The following is a 12,617-nucleotide window of genomic DNA, read 5'->3' as shown; positions in this document are numbered from 1 at the left end:
GTACGCCTATTCATTTAACTGATGATTTGCTTTTCTTTTTTTTTTTTTAAGATTTTATTTATTTATTTGACAGACAGAAATCACAAGTAGGCAGAGAGGCAGGCAGAGAGAGAGAGAGGGAGAAGCAGGCTTCCCGCTGAGCAGAGAGCCCGACGCCGGGCTCGATCCCAGTACCCTGGGATCATGACCTGAGGCGAAGGCAGAGGCTTTAACCCACTGAGCCACCCAGGTGCCCGGAAGATTTGCTTTTCAAAAAAGTGCTCTTTGCAAGTGTGTCATTGGTCTGATGAAAATCTTTTTTTTTTTTTTCCTAGTTGCAAGGGTGGGGCTGGAATCCATTTTGTTGTTGTTGTTGTTTTGGTCTGTTTTTGTTTTTGTTTTTCCTACGTAAGCGGGTCTTCACACAGCCTAGTCATTCAGGGGAAAAACAGTCAGACCTTAAGTCCGTCTCTTGGTTTGACCTCCCTATGGTGCCTGCAGGTTCCCAGTGAGATGGGTTCTCCCCAGAACAGGCAGAGGATGCACTGGTGGGTCTCAGCAAGTATGAAGGGGGAGTACAACCCTCTCTGAGACAGCTAAGTGTGGTCCTAATCCACACGGAGGGTGACCAGGCTTTCAGGAACTGGACTGACCAGGCCTGTGCTCACGTGCACGCACACACGCACACACAGCTCCACCATGAAGCTGGGAGTCGATCCCATTCTTTCATTTCAAGCATAACTTGTTGTATAAACTCAAAATGCTGTGCTAAATCATGGGACATCAACCAGCTTTGTAGTTAAGACCTGCAGGCTTTAATGACTCTAAGGGGGAAAGTCTGGTGTTCCGAGAAAGGCTCATTACACACCGGCATTTGCCTGGGTATGGAGGAGGCCCAGGAATGAGGCTGTCTTGGGGATCCTTTACCAAACCAAATATCTGTTCATCCTTCGCAGAGACGAGACTGGTGATCTGCATAATTAATATAAGCTCACGTGGAAGTAAACATGAAATGATTAAACAGGAAGCCTTTAACCAGACAGTGGTTTTTTGGAGGGGGTGGGGTGGAGTTGGGAGGAGGCTAGAGGAAAGAATTAAATGGTAACAGAGTCTTAGAAACAGGGGAGAGTATTACATGTTATTCTTAAACTAATCTTTGCTCCTTGTCTAAAACCAAATGGATTTGAAACCTCTCTCTCCACAACAGCCCAGAGAAGGTGGTCTGAAGCAAGTATGATGCCCAGAAGATTTACATGGTGAGACTTGTGGCATAGTCAGCCATTTGGGAAGTAGCAAATTGAAAATGAAGTCATACTATGATAAAAAAAATAATCACCAAGTGTCCTGTCTTCCACAAGGACAACTTGGAGGAACAGCACATAGACAGCTTGAGAACCCACCACCATGGGTATTTAAACAACACTCTGATGTGGTGGGAAGAGGTAGTGAGGCTAGGGGTCTTTATTTACATACACGGAGTTGGCCAAGGACCAGGAACCACCCGGAATGCTGGGAATATGTAATCTCACTTAACAATAACCACATTTTAGAGAAATGCTCTCATATCCTCACACAGAACACGCAGGGCTGGTCCAAGGAGAACGCTTAAACAAAATGAAGCGAAATACGCCTGTCCCACGATCTAAGGTCACTAACATCAAGGCTGGCGAAAGTGTTAATACCTGCGGTCTCTCTTGCTTAAAGCCTCCTTGTTTAGAAATTATGAAATTTTACCTTCCTGCTTTTTAATGTGTCAAGTAAGACATTAAGCTAAAAGGAAAAATGAACGCCTGCCTTGCACTTTTCGGCATCGGGAAAACAAGCTGTGTTTCATTGTCAGCTCCGATCCTGCCTCGAATGAGGTAGGAGTTATAATTCGATGTCGCCAAAGGTTCACAGCTGGGGCTTCATTCCTGCTAAGTGCAAATTTTCTAAATCCTGGACTTGACCACAGAGCTGGTCTGTGGTCTGCAGGCAAATACTCAGGGGCCCACCATCACCCCCCAGGGGGCCCACTTAGGTCTCTTCCCCTGCCCAGGATGGGAAGAATCACACCTTTGCCAGAGAATTGAAGACAGAGTGAGTAATACTGGATTTCATAGCAATTCTGAAACAAACACTTCCAAACCATTTAGCTATGTTGTCTGTCTTATTGTCTTCTAGAATCTTCATTGCATTTTTTTTTTTTTAAGTTAAGCAAGACACAGCACATGGTAAGGAGGCTGCCGGTAATTTTGCTATTGTCCTGAAACACAACACTTTGAGGAAGGCACTGCGTGGCATCCCCACATGCTCAGGTAAGGGAACAAAAATTAGGAGAGGCTGAAGTCCTGCTCTGTCACCACAGGGAGTGGGTAGAGAATCAGAAATCGAACCCAGGCCATTCATTCCCTGAGTGTATGCTCTTTGCCCTTCTCAGTGCCCCTGCTATGGGGGTATAACCCATCTGATAAATACTGATGAGTGTAAGCGGTCTTTGGTCATGAATTCAGAAGCATACCCCAAGCCAGTGGAAAATCAGAAAGAGAGAAAAAGAGAGAGACTTGGGATAGTAAGTCCTAGCAACATTGCAACTTATAATCAAATGAGAAGGGACTGTTTTTCCTTACAGAACCAGGCTGGAGGGATGCAGAATTTGTCCAGCATTCTTTTCTGAAATATCAAACATTGCCAGGTAATCTTTTCAATATCAATATGAAGTATTAATAAAGATCTGTACCTGAACCAGGTGGACCCGATTGATGTTTTTCTTCAAAATCCTAGTGCACATCCTGGAAATGCTAGCAAGTGACACTTGAGAAATGGGGCAAGCACACAGCATGAACCCCTTGGGCTTAGTGCTGATGGTCAGCCTGAGCTACTGTTCCCTGATCCCGAGAAGTAATACTAACAGAAGAAAGAGCCTAAGGAGAAGTTCTACCAACACCACTTATATTTTTTGAATTTCATTTTCATGAGGACTTCTGTCTGACAGGGGATGCTGGGTCTAATCTCCATAGACAAGTGCTTGCATTTTCTCATTTTATTATATGTGAAAGGTGCAGAAAGAAGTAGAAAATAAGTCCAATACAATTAGAAAAATGCGGTGTAAGTTTTGAAACCCAGATGGAACTTTGTTGGACACGCCACATTTTGAAAGTTCATTATCTTAGCTGCAAAATTAGGAAAGCGTTTTTTATTTTCTGAAATAAACATAATTATTTTTTTGTAACTGTGAAACATTTTTAAAGTCATTTCAAAGGCTTGACAAGTTTAACCAAACTTCCTACAAACCATTCTGTCACCCAAGGGCAGTGCAACAGAACAGAGAAACAAAATGTGCATAAAATGTTTCATTAAATGAGTGCAATTGGCAAAATCCTTTCTCCACCACCTCACAGCACCAGGCACGCCCTCCAAACAAGGCAGACAATAAATAGGAACAACATGGTGAGGCTTTGCTCACACAACACATCTGTTCACTTAGTTGGATCGTGTTTTATATTTAGGCATCACAAGTTTGGATTGTCTTTATGTACAGTGACAGCAGCGTAATGAATGCTGTTTGAACTCTGAATTGTATAAATACAGAGACATGTTGATTTGAGAAGAGAAAACAAGGCATGTGAAAATTGGCAAAATACCCATTTCAGGAATTACAGTTACTCTTCTTAAAAAGAAAAAAATAAAGAAGAAAACTCAATTGGAAGACCACCCATGAAGTACCATTAAGATCTAAACAACATGAAAAAAAAAAAAAGTTCTCTAGCAGAACCATTGTTGAAAGCATTAACTTTAAAAGACTTTAGTTTAATCCAGTGAACTTAAAATATTTCCTTAAATTACAGACTTCTTTTGTGTGTTCCACAAAACCCCCCTCACATGTATGAAATGAACTAGGAAAGTAATAAGAGCTGCTAGGATACGTAGGATACCCTATATGAACCAAACAGAAGCATTCCATGTATCATCATCCTACATAATCCTATAAAATAAATATTAAGTGAAATGTGTCCTCATTTATCAGACAAAGAAAGTGAGGCTAAAGGACTAAATAAATTGGATAAATACCAGGGTGAGCCAAAGTTGGATTAAAACTTGGGGACATCTGTTTGTTTGTTTGTTTCTTTCTTTCTTAGAGATTTTACTTATTTACTTGAGGGAAAGAGAGAGAGCACATGAGTGGGGGTGGGAGAGGGGCAGAGAGAGAGGGAGAAGCAGACTCCCCACTGAGCAGGGAGCCTGATGCAGGGATTCGATTCCAGGACTCTGAGATCATGACCTGAGATGAAGGCAGATGCTTAACCAACTGAACCACCCAGGCGCCCTAAAGTCCATCTGTTCCTAACACATGTGGTGTTGTCACTGCAATGCCCTGACATTCAATAATTCCTGAAGGTATAATTAGCGTACAAGGGACCAAAGTCATTATTAACAACAACAACAACAACAAAAAAAAACCATATAACCCCAAATAAGGACTCAGTTCTTAGAAGAAATTTCATTGACATAATCTTCCAAGGAAATAAATAAGCAATTAAATGAGGCAAATGTGCATTCAATTTAAAAGAAACAAAAAGAGGAAAACATCCAACAATAATTCAAAATAAATCTGTCTCAAGCAATGAAAAAGTAAGGAATAGAGTAATCCTAGTGGTTTCTCCGTATAGAGTTAACTCTCTATAATAATTAAGTCTACCTCACCTTCAAGAGTCTAAGTATAGAGAAATACCCCCTGCCCGCATATTTCTCTGATGATCACAGCCCCCAGTAATCGTTATGTTTTTCTGCTTTCCTACTGCATTTAATGCCCAGTTAATTTGCCTTGTGAATAATTTCCTTTTATATGTATAGATCTCTAGTGGAAGATTTAAGTTTCCCCAAAGAAGCAAGTATATCTTGCACCTCCAGGTTTGTCCTATAATGCCTCGTACATAATAACTGCTCAATTAATTGTTGGTTTAATTCATGGGAACACTTCTGCCACTAACATTCTTTAGACTCACCAAATCTGACCAATGAATAAGAAAATGGTTCTACTAGTTACCTGGGCAACCTTTGAGACTTTGGGCAATGCGCCTTGTATTTTCAGCAAAAAGTATCCAGAACTTTTAAAATTACCTCACAAGTACCCTTTAAAAAAAAAAAAATCACTGTATTTGAGAGCAACAGTACAGGTGAGGCTTACTTTTTATTTTTTTTTAATTTTTTTTAAAGATTTTATTTATTTATTTATTTGACAGACAGAGATCACAAGTAGGCAGAGAGGCAGGCAGAGAGAAAGGGGGAAGCAGGCTCCTCGCTGAGCAGAGAGCCCGATGTGGAGCTCGATCCCAGGACCCTGAGATCATGACCTGAGCTGAAGGCAGAGGCTCAACCCACTGAGCCACCCAGGCACCCTGAGGCTTGCTTTTTATATAAATTATGGTTTCTACAGGTTATATTTCATTTTAATTTCTGCCATTTGAGACTTCACTAAGGAAACTTGAAGGAGCACAGCAGGTTCGCAAAACAGAAGAGAGCATGGCTGGATTGGTGGAAAGAAGGGAGTGGTTCGGAGCTTGCGAAACATTGCCATAAAGAATAACCCAGGGAGCATAGACCCTTCGACCCCATGAATCAGAGCCACTAAGAAAGAAATGACACCCCCCCCCCAAAAAAAAGGAAGGGTAAAGCAAAGGGAACCAAGACTTTAAGATCTGTAATGAGAGTTAAGATTTAAGATGTTCTATAAACGTTTATTGAGTGACTGAAGGAATGAATGCATAATATCAGAGCCCTGCACTTCACCGCACTTGAGAGAGCAGAAGCATAATAATAGGATAGTAAAAGGGGATTGAAGGTCAGAGTTAAGAGGCACTTAAGAGATACAATTAAGCTGAAACAACTAGGAGTGCTTTGGGAGCTGTAGAGAAAAAGCAAACATGTTGCATTGCTTTTGAAAACTCCCAAGAAGTTTTGGCCAATGCATTAAAGGGCGATGGTCACATTGTGCCTCTCAGAATCATCCAGGTGGCTGGATGAAAGGGGGGTGGGGGGCGCCACTTAGCAAAGTATTTCACCAGCTGTCTTGATGTGTGAATTTTTGAAGCTGCCAAACTGCACATGAATGGCACGTTGGCCCCAACCGTGGTACAAGCGCAGTGAGCCGCGGACTACAGCAGATGCGCTGGTTTGCACGACATCCACAGTGGCTAGAGGGCAGCTCACTTCCTCCGAGGATGCTGGGTGCACCAGCTGCTGGTGACAGCAATCGAATCAGATAGGTTCTGCCCTGTAGTTTTTAAGTGCTGCCTGCTTTGAAAAGGCAGAGCCTCCAAATAATGCAGGAGCTAACAAGTTTGCAGAGGAAATGCAGTTGCAGTATGAAAACAAGAGCAGCTGGATATCCAACTGTGTAAAGAAATACAGAGGGCTCTTCTTTTCCCTCAAATTGATATTCCTCACCCGGGTTTTATAGAGTCGAAAGCATATGCTTAAGTATAATTACTCAACAACTCAGACCAATTTCCACATCACAGCCATATAAATAAGATATCAATTCCACGTAGGCGGTGATTATGGGACTCTTTTGCCTAGGTATTCCAGATGAGTATTAAAACCAGTGGCTCTGGAGGTAACATTTGAAAAGTAATTCGTGAAATGAAATGTGCAGGTATGCGAATACGTATAACACCACATATAAAGTACATGAAGCAAAGGGAAAGTACACATCACCCAGACTGAGAAAGAACATCACCAGTACGATTCAAGTGCTCCTTGGTATATCCCCCTATATTTGTGCCCTTAGGACTGGCTACATAATTTGAGGGACCCAGAGCAAACTGAAAAGGCAAGGTCCCTTGGTCAAAATTATCAAGAATTTCAAGATGGCGACATCAAGCATAAGGCCTTCTAAACGTGGGTGCCAGCACAACTCCCCAAGTCATGGGTCCACAAAACTGGCCCTGATAGTTCTTCTATTACACCCCAAGCAGAGAAACCATTGTGTGAAATTTTCTAGATATGAATCCTACAGTTTTTTTTTTTAAAGATTTATTTTTGTATTTGACAGAGATCACAAGTAGGCAGAGAGGCAGGCAGAGAGAGAGAGGGAAGCAGGGTCCTCGCTGGGCAGAAAGCCTGATGCGGGGCTCAATCCCAGGACCCCGAGATCGCAACTCAAGCCAAAGGCAGAGGCCCAACCCACTGAGCCACCTAGGTGCCCCTGAATCCTACAGTTTAAGTAGGCTTCATGACATACATGTTAAGTATATTCAGGTTTTGCATGGTTGAAGTTTATAAACATGCCATATATCCAGCATCATGTTTTTAAGATTCATGTTCATGTTGATCTGCTTGGTTGTCATGTCTTTCCATCACCTGCGTTGTGCCAACTAATTGACTTATATTTTAAATATACTTAAACATTTTACTATTGAAAGGCAATGGGGTTGTGTGTCGTTTTCTTGCTTTTTGTTTTGTTTTTTTGCTCTGTTTCCAGAAGAAACAATGCTTCCGGGAACATTTTTGCAGCTGTCTCCCAGTGAACATACACAGGTTCCATATGGTTTAGGTGCATTTCTTGTAAAAAGCATAGAACTACATTTATATTTATCTAGTCTGATAACCTGTCTTGTTGCTGATTAAATTGGTCCATTTATATTTACTGTGTGCTCTTTGGTTCATTTCTATTGTGGTATTCTATGCATTCTATTTGTCCCATTTCATCCATGCTTCTTTTCTTCCCCCCCCTCTATCTCACAGTGATTTTCAGTTCAGATTTTCTCTATGCTTTACCTGACTTCTTATCTGTTCTGCCCTTGGAGTTTTAGCATACCATATCAAAGTCACAAGTCTTAAAACGTCTTAACTCTCCAGCTAAACAATGCAGAAACCATACTCTTGTCACCTCCCCCTGCTACAGACTTAGAGACTATTGTCATTCAGGATTTTACCTCTGTCTTTTACACAAAATAGATATTGTTAGTATCTTTTTTATGCAAAATAGACATTGTTAGTTTTTTCTTTTTTACACAAAATAGACATTGTTAGCATTTTTAATACTGTTAGTGACTACGCTTATCTACATGTTTATCAATTTCTTTGTTCATCTTTCTTCTTGTAGCTTAAACATACCTTCTGGAGTATAGCTTTTAGAACTTCAATTTAGAGCATTATGGTGGTAAACTCTCACGTTTTAGTTTTTTTTTTTTTTAATCTAAAATTGTGTTTTGTTTTTGGTTTTCAGTGTACAGTTTCACCTGCTGAACAATTTAGGATTGACAACTAAATCTCAACACGGCATCCAAGGTTGCTATCAGTCTAAGTGTTGGTCTTCTCTCTTCTCTCTGAATCATTTTAAGATCTTCTCTGTATTTGGTGCTCAGTATATATAGAGACATAGATATTTTTTGTATTTTTCTCACTTAGAATAATTTGTGCTTCTAGTCTCTGATGATCAAGTCTATAATCAGTTCCAAAAATATCTCTGTCATACCTATCTCAGTATTTCCTCTCCTCATTCCCTTGTCTCCTTCTGGAACTCAAATTTGAAAGGGTACATCTTGGTGGCTCAATTAAGCATCTGCCTATGGCTTGGGTCATGATCCCTCTGGGGGATCCTGGGATCGAGTCCCACCTCAGGCTCCTTGCTCAGCAGGGAGCCTGTTTCTCTTTCTGCTTGCTGCTCCCCTGCTTGTGCTCGCTCTCGCTCTCTCACTACCTGACAAATAAATAAATAAAATCTTTTTTTAAAAAATGCTACATCCATCTCTCTTAACCTCCATTTATATTGTCAATCTCCTTATTTCACAAGCTATATTCTGGTTTATTTCTTCATGTTTATCTTCATAGTTATTAATTATCTCCTTGGCTTTGTCTACTGACTGCTAAACTCTTCTGAAATTTTTTACTGCAGTAACCATATTTTTCATGTTTGACTTTCATTGTTGCTCTAAGAAACAAAATTAGTCCAAAGCCAGAAACTAAGAGAGATATGTGCTTATTTCCCCAAGTTCAGCTGCTGAGTCTAATCTAGAAGGAAACTTCCTGCAGCCTGGATTGCTGAGGGATGAGGCCAAGTGGCCATCCTATTTGTTCTCAGTTCAACCCATCAGTAAAAACAGCATTAATCACCATGTGCTGATGACAATTTCATTGTCTCCTCCTGTGTCTCAGAGTAGGTTGGGATGGGGTGGTTTTTTGCTCTATAAGCATGATCCACGGTTCTTTGCATTCTGCCTTCCCTTCAGGAATGCCTATGAATCAACCAGTGCAGAAAAGACAAGGAAGCAGACCCCTGGTGAGGTCTGGGCAGACATAGTTGGGTGCTTGAGGATGCTGATACAAATTAAAAGGACATGTAGAGGTGATAGAGCCAAACAATGAGGAGGAAGAAGAAAACTGAAGGGGGACAATGGGGTGGGCCATTGACTTAATTAACCTAATGGCATGGTGTCAAGAAAAGTGTCACGGAGCCATGACTCTTTCTCATGGACCTCTCTGTCTTCTTGGATTATGTGCATGTGTGAATGTACGAGTTTATCTTATAACCTATTTTATACACAGAGCATACATATTCTCAACGTAACCTGTAAGATATGCCTCAGTATCATATTTGATATATAATAATTCTATATGCTGTGAATGCGGTGGAGACCCAACTTGCCAGTTACATTTTTAGCGGTCATACTAAGAATGAATTATCTCATGAGAAACCTAAAAGGATCAATTTTCACCATTCTTCCCCAGGGAAAGAGGGCTGCTGTCTGATGAACCACCTTAAAGGGGCTGTTTGTATGTACAAAGAGCAGTTGAGTTTCTTCTTCATGACACAAATGGAAAGTATTTCATTAGAAAATGTCCTGACAGAAAGGGTTCCAGTGAAGACACCAGATTGCAAGACAAAGACACAAACAGCTGTGGCAGCTTCGAATGTGTACTTACTGCTCAGTTGTTCACAAAAATGTTTAGATCAACCTCACTGCTTTCAAACTTCCTGTAGACAAGTGGCAGAGATGTATTACAGGCCCCAGGAATGGTTTCCGAAAACAGTCAAAGGCTGACAGCTGAGCCAGGAAGCGTCCAGGGAACACAAGCCTCCCCTTTATGACCAAATGAAACACTCCCTACAAAGACCAGGATGTCATTGAAGAAAACATGGGCAGCCAACCTGTGAAATGAAATGAAAACTTCAGCTGTAATGAAATCACGGCTCATGTTACAGGACAAAGCAGTCCCTGGAGAATCAATAAACAATTTGGTTTCCAGAGAATATGAATCCGACTTGCCAAAGAGAATCAGAGGGACTGATGCTATTCTCTGTACCCAAGATTCCGCGGACCTGTGGTATGGTATAGCCATCCTTCAGCAGCTGGACCAGCTTCCACTGTTCCAGAAAATTCTTACCTCATTACCTCCTTCCTGTTCCTGCAGCCCATAGCGTGTACCTTCATGTGCCTTCATGCCTTTGAACTAGGTGACACAAAATTTGCCTTGCTATTCAGACCTTCATGTCATTAAGGCAGAGAATGTCGCAGAGATTATAAATCTTGCTAACACACCACATCCCCTCTCCTGTCTTAACAATTTAGGGATGCCGGTGGGAAAACATTCTTACTGTTACCTCACTGCATGCTTGGTACACAGAAAATAATCAGGAAATAGGGAGTTAAGTATATTTCCATGTTTGACAAAGAAATGAAAGCCCAGAGACACTTTCAAGGTTATGCAGTTAAGAAACAGTAACACCAAGTCTCAGCGTGTATCTAAATTTTCTGACTCCAAATCCAGAGCTCTTTCCATTAGCAGGGCTGCCTCTCAGAGCCTGCCTTGTTTTTACACACTCACACACACAAGCACATTATGCACTCACACACTCACACGCCGTTTACCTGTGGGATTGAAATCTCTCACCTACACAACTGAAATCTTGCTGTGGTGTGGAAGACTAATAAGAACCAGTTTCCAGTGCTCCCACAGTGAGGCTCACAAATGGATTGTTTATTGAACTGAAAGTATAGAAATACCTATTCAATGATAATGAACTTGCCACATTGCCCTGAGAGGTAATTTAAGCAAACTAGAATCAACGAAAGTGTTTCTTTCCAAGATTTTATTTATTATTTGAGAGAGAGACAGCACAAGCCAAGGGAAGAAGCAGAGGAAGAGGGAGAAGCAGGCCCCCTGCTGAGCAGGAAGCCTGAAGTGGGGCTTGATCCCAAGACCCTGAAATCATGACCTGAACCAAAGGCAGCCGCTTAACGACTGAGCCACCAGGCGCCCCTTTCTTAAACTCTGTTGTGCCTTACTGAAGAAAAGGACAAAATAATCAGAGGCAACCTGAAAGAAGATAGGAAGGTAGAAGAAAGAAATTTTGGGGGACTCCACACACTGCCCCTTTCTGCCCATCCAGGAGAATCCTAACTTCCTTCTATGCCAAGTCTTCACAGTTGCAATGGGAACAGCTGGGGATTCCTAAGGGAGATGACCTTACTCTGAAAAGGATCAAACAAGTCGAGGAGGCAGTGGGGACTTGATGGGACCAGAATGATCTTCCCCACCTCTCAAATCTCCAGTCTCTATGTCCATACCAAACTTGGGAATATTCCTGAGACCACTCTGTGGGGTGTCATTCCCCATATAGTACTAACTGAGGTAGCAGGGATTTGTGTGTGTGTGTGTGTGTGTGTGTGTTCCCAGGTAATAGTACCTTAAAAAATGATCCTTTAAATATTATTGGTGACACATAGCACATCTACATGAAAACATACCCATTGTACCAGATGATGCTGGTTATCTCGCTGAATTTCATAAACTCCCATGACTCTGTGCGGTGAGTATTTTTACGAATATTATTTTTGAATTGCCAGTTAAATCACCTACTTTGAGGCATCACCATCCTTGAATTAGCTGACTGGAGGGAGAGGATGGGTAAGGAGCAGTTAGGAGAAGAACTGTAATCAAGGGAGCATCGCCAACCTCAAGTCCAGAATCGGGATATTTATTACGTTCTCTAGGGGTGAATTGACTTCTCCCAAGTTTAGTAACATTTTCCAGAACAAAATAAATTAATTAAAAGTGTCCAAAGAGTGACCAAGCATTGCAATTTTTTATAGTTTGTTTCTAAGAGTTATTTCATCACACCCTTATATTAATGACCTTGGAAACACATAAATAAAACAATCCCAAGTTACGAAAGCTCTGAATTTAAATGAATACCATCCCTTTTTTTTTTTCCAATGTAAGAAGCACCTGATGAGTAGTGCTTATTAAATCAAACTGTTATCCTTCAAAAATACAGGAAGAAACTAGAAGTTTTTAAGACAGATGTCTGGTGGTACACACATTTTGGGGGTTTTTTTGTTTGTTTGTTGTTTTTAAGATTTTTTTTTTTATTTATTTATTTGACAGACAGAGATCACAAGTAGGCAGAGAGGCAGGCAGAGAGAGAGGAGGAAGCAGGCTCCCTGCTGAGCAGAGAGCCTGATGCAGGGCTTGATCCCAGGACCCTGAGATCATGACCTGAGCCGAAGGCAGAGGCTTTAACCCACTGAGCCACTCAGGTGCCCCAAGTACATTTTGTACATGAATGGGTTTGAGTATTAATAATGAATATTATGGTATAAAAGTACTATGATGAGTGGTTTATCTCATTTAGTCCCCACAACATTCCATGA

Source organism: Lutra lutra, chromosome 6 (assembly GCF_902655055.1).
Source record: "Lutra lutra chromosome 6, mLutLut1.2, whole genome shotgun sequence".
Taxonomy (NCBI): Eukaryota; Metazoa; Chordata; class Mammalia; order Carnivora; family Mustelidae; genus Lutra; species Lutra lutra.
The sequence above is the reverse complement of the archived record's forward strand: the minus strand, read 5'-3'. Positions refer to the sequence as shown.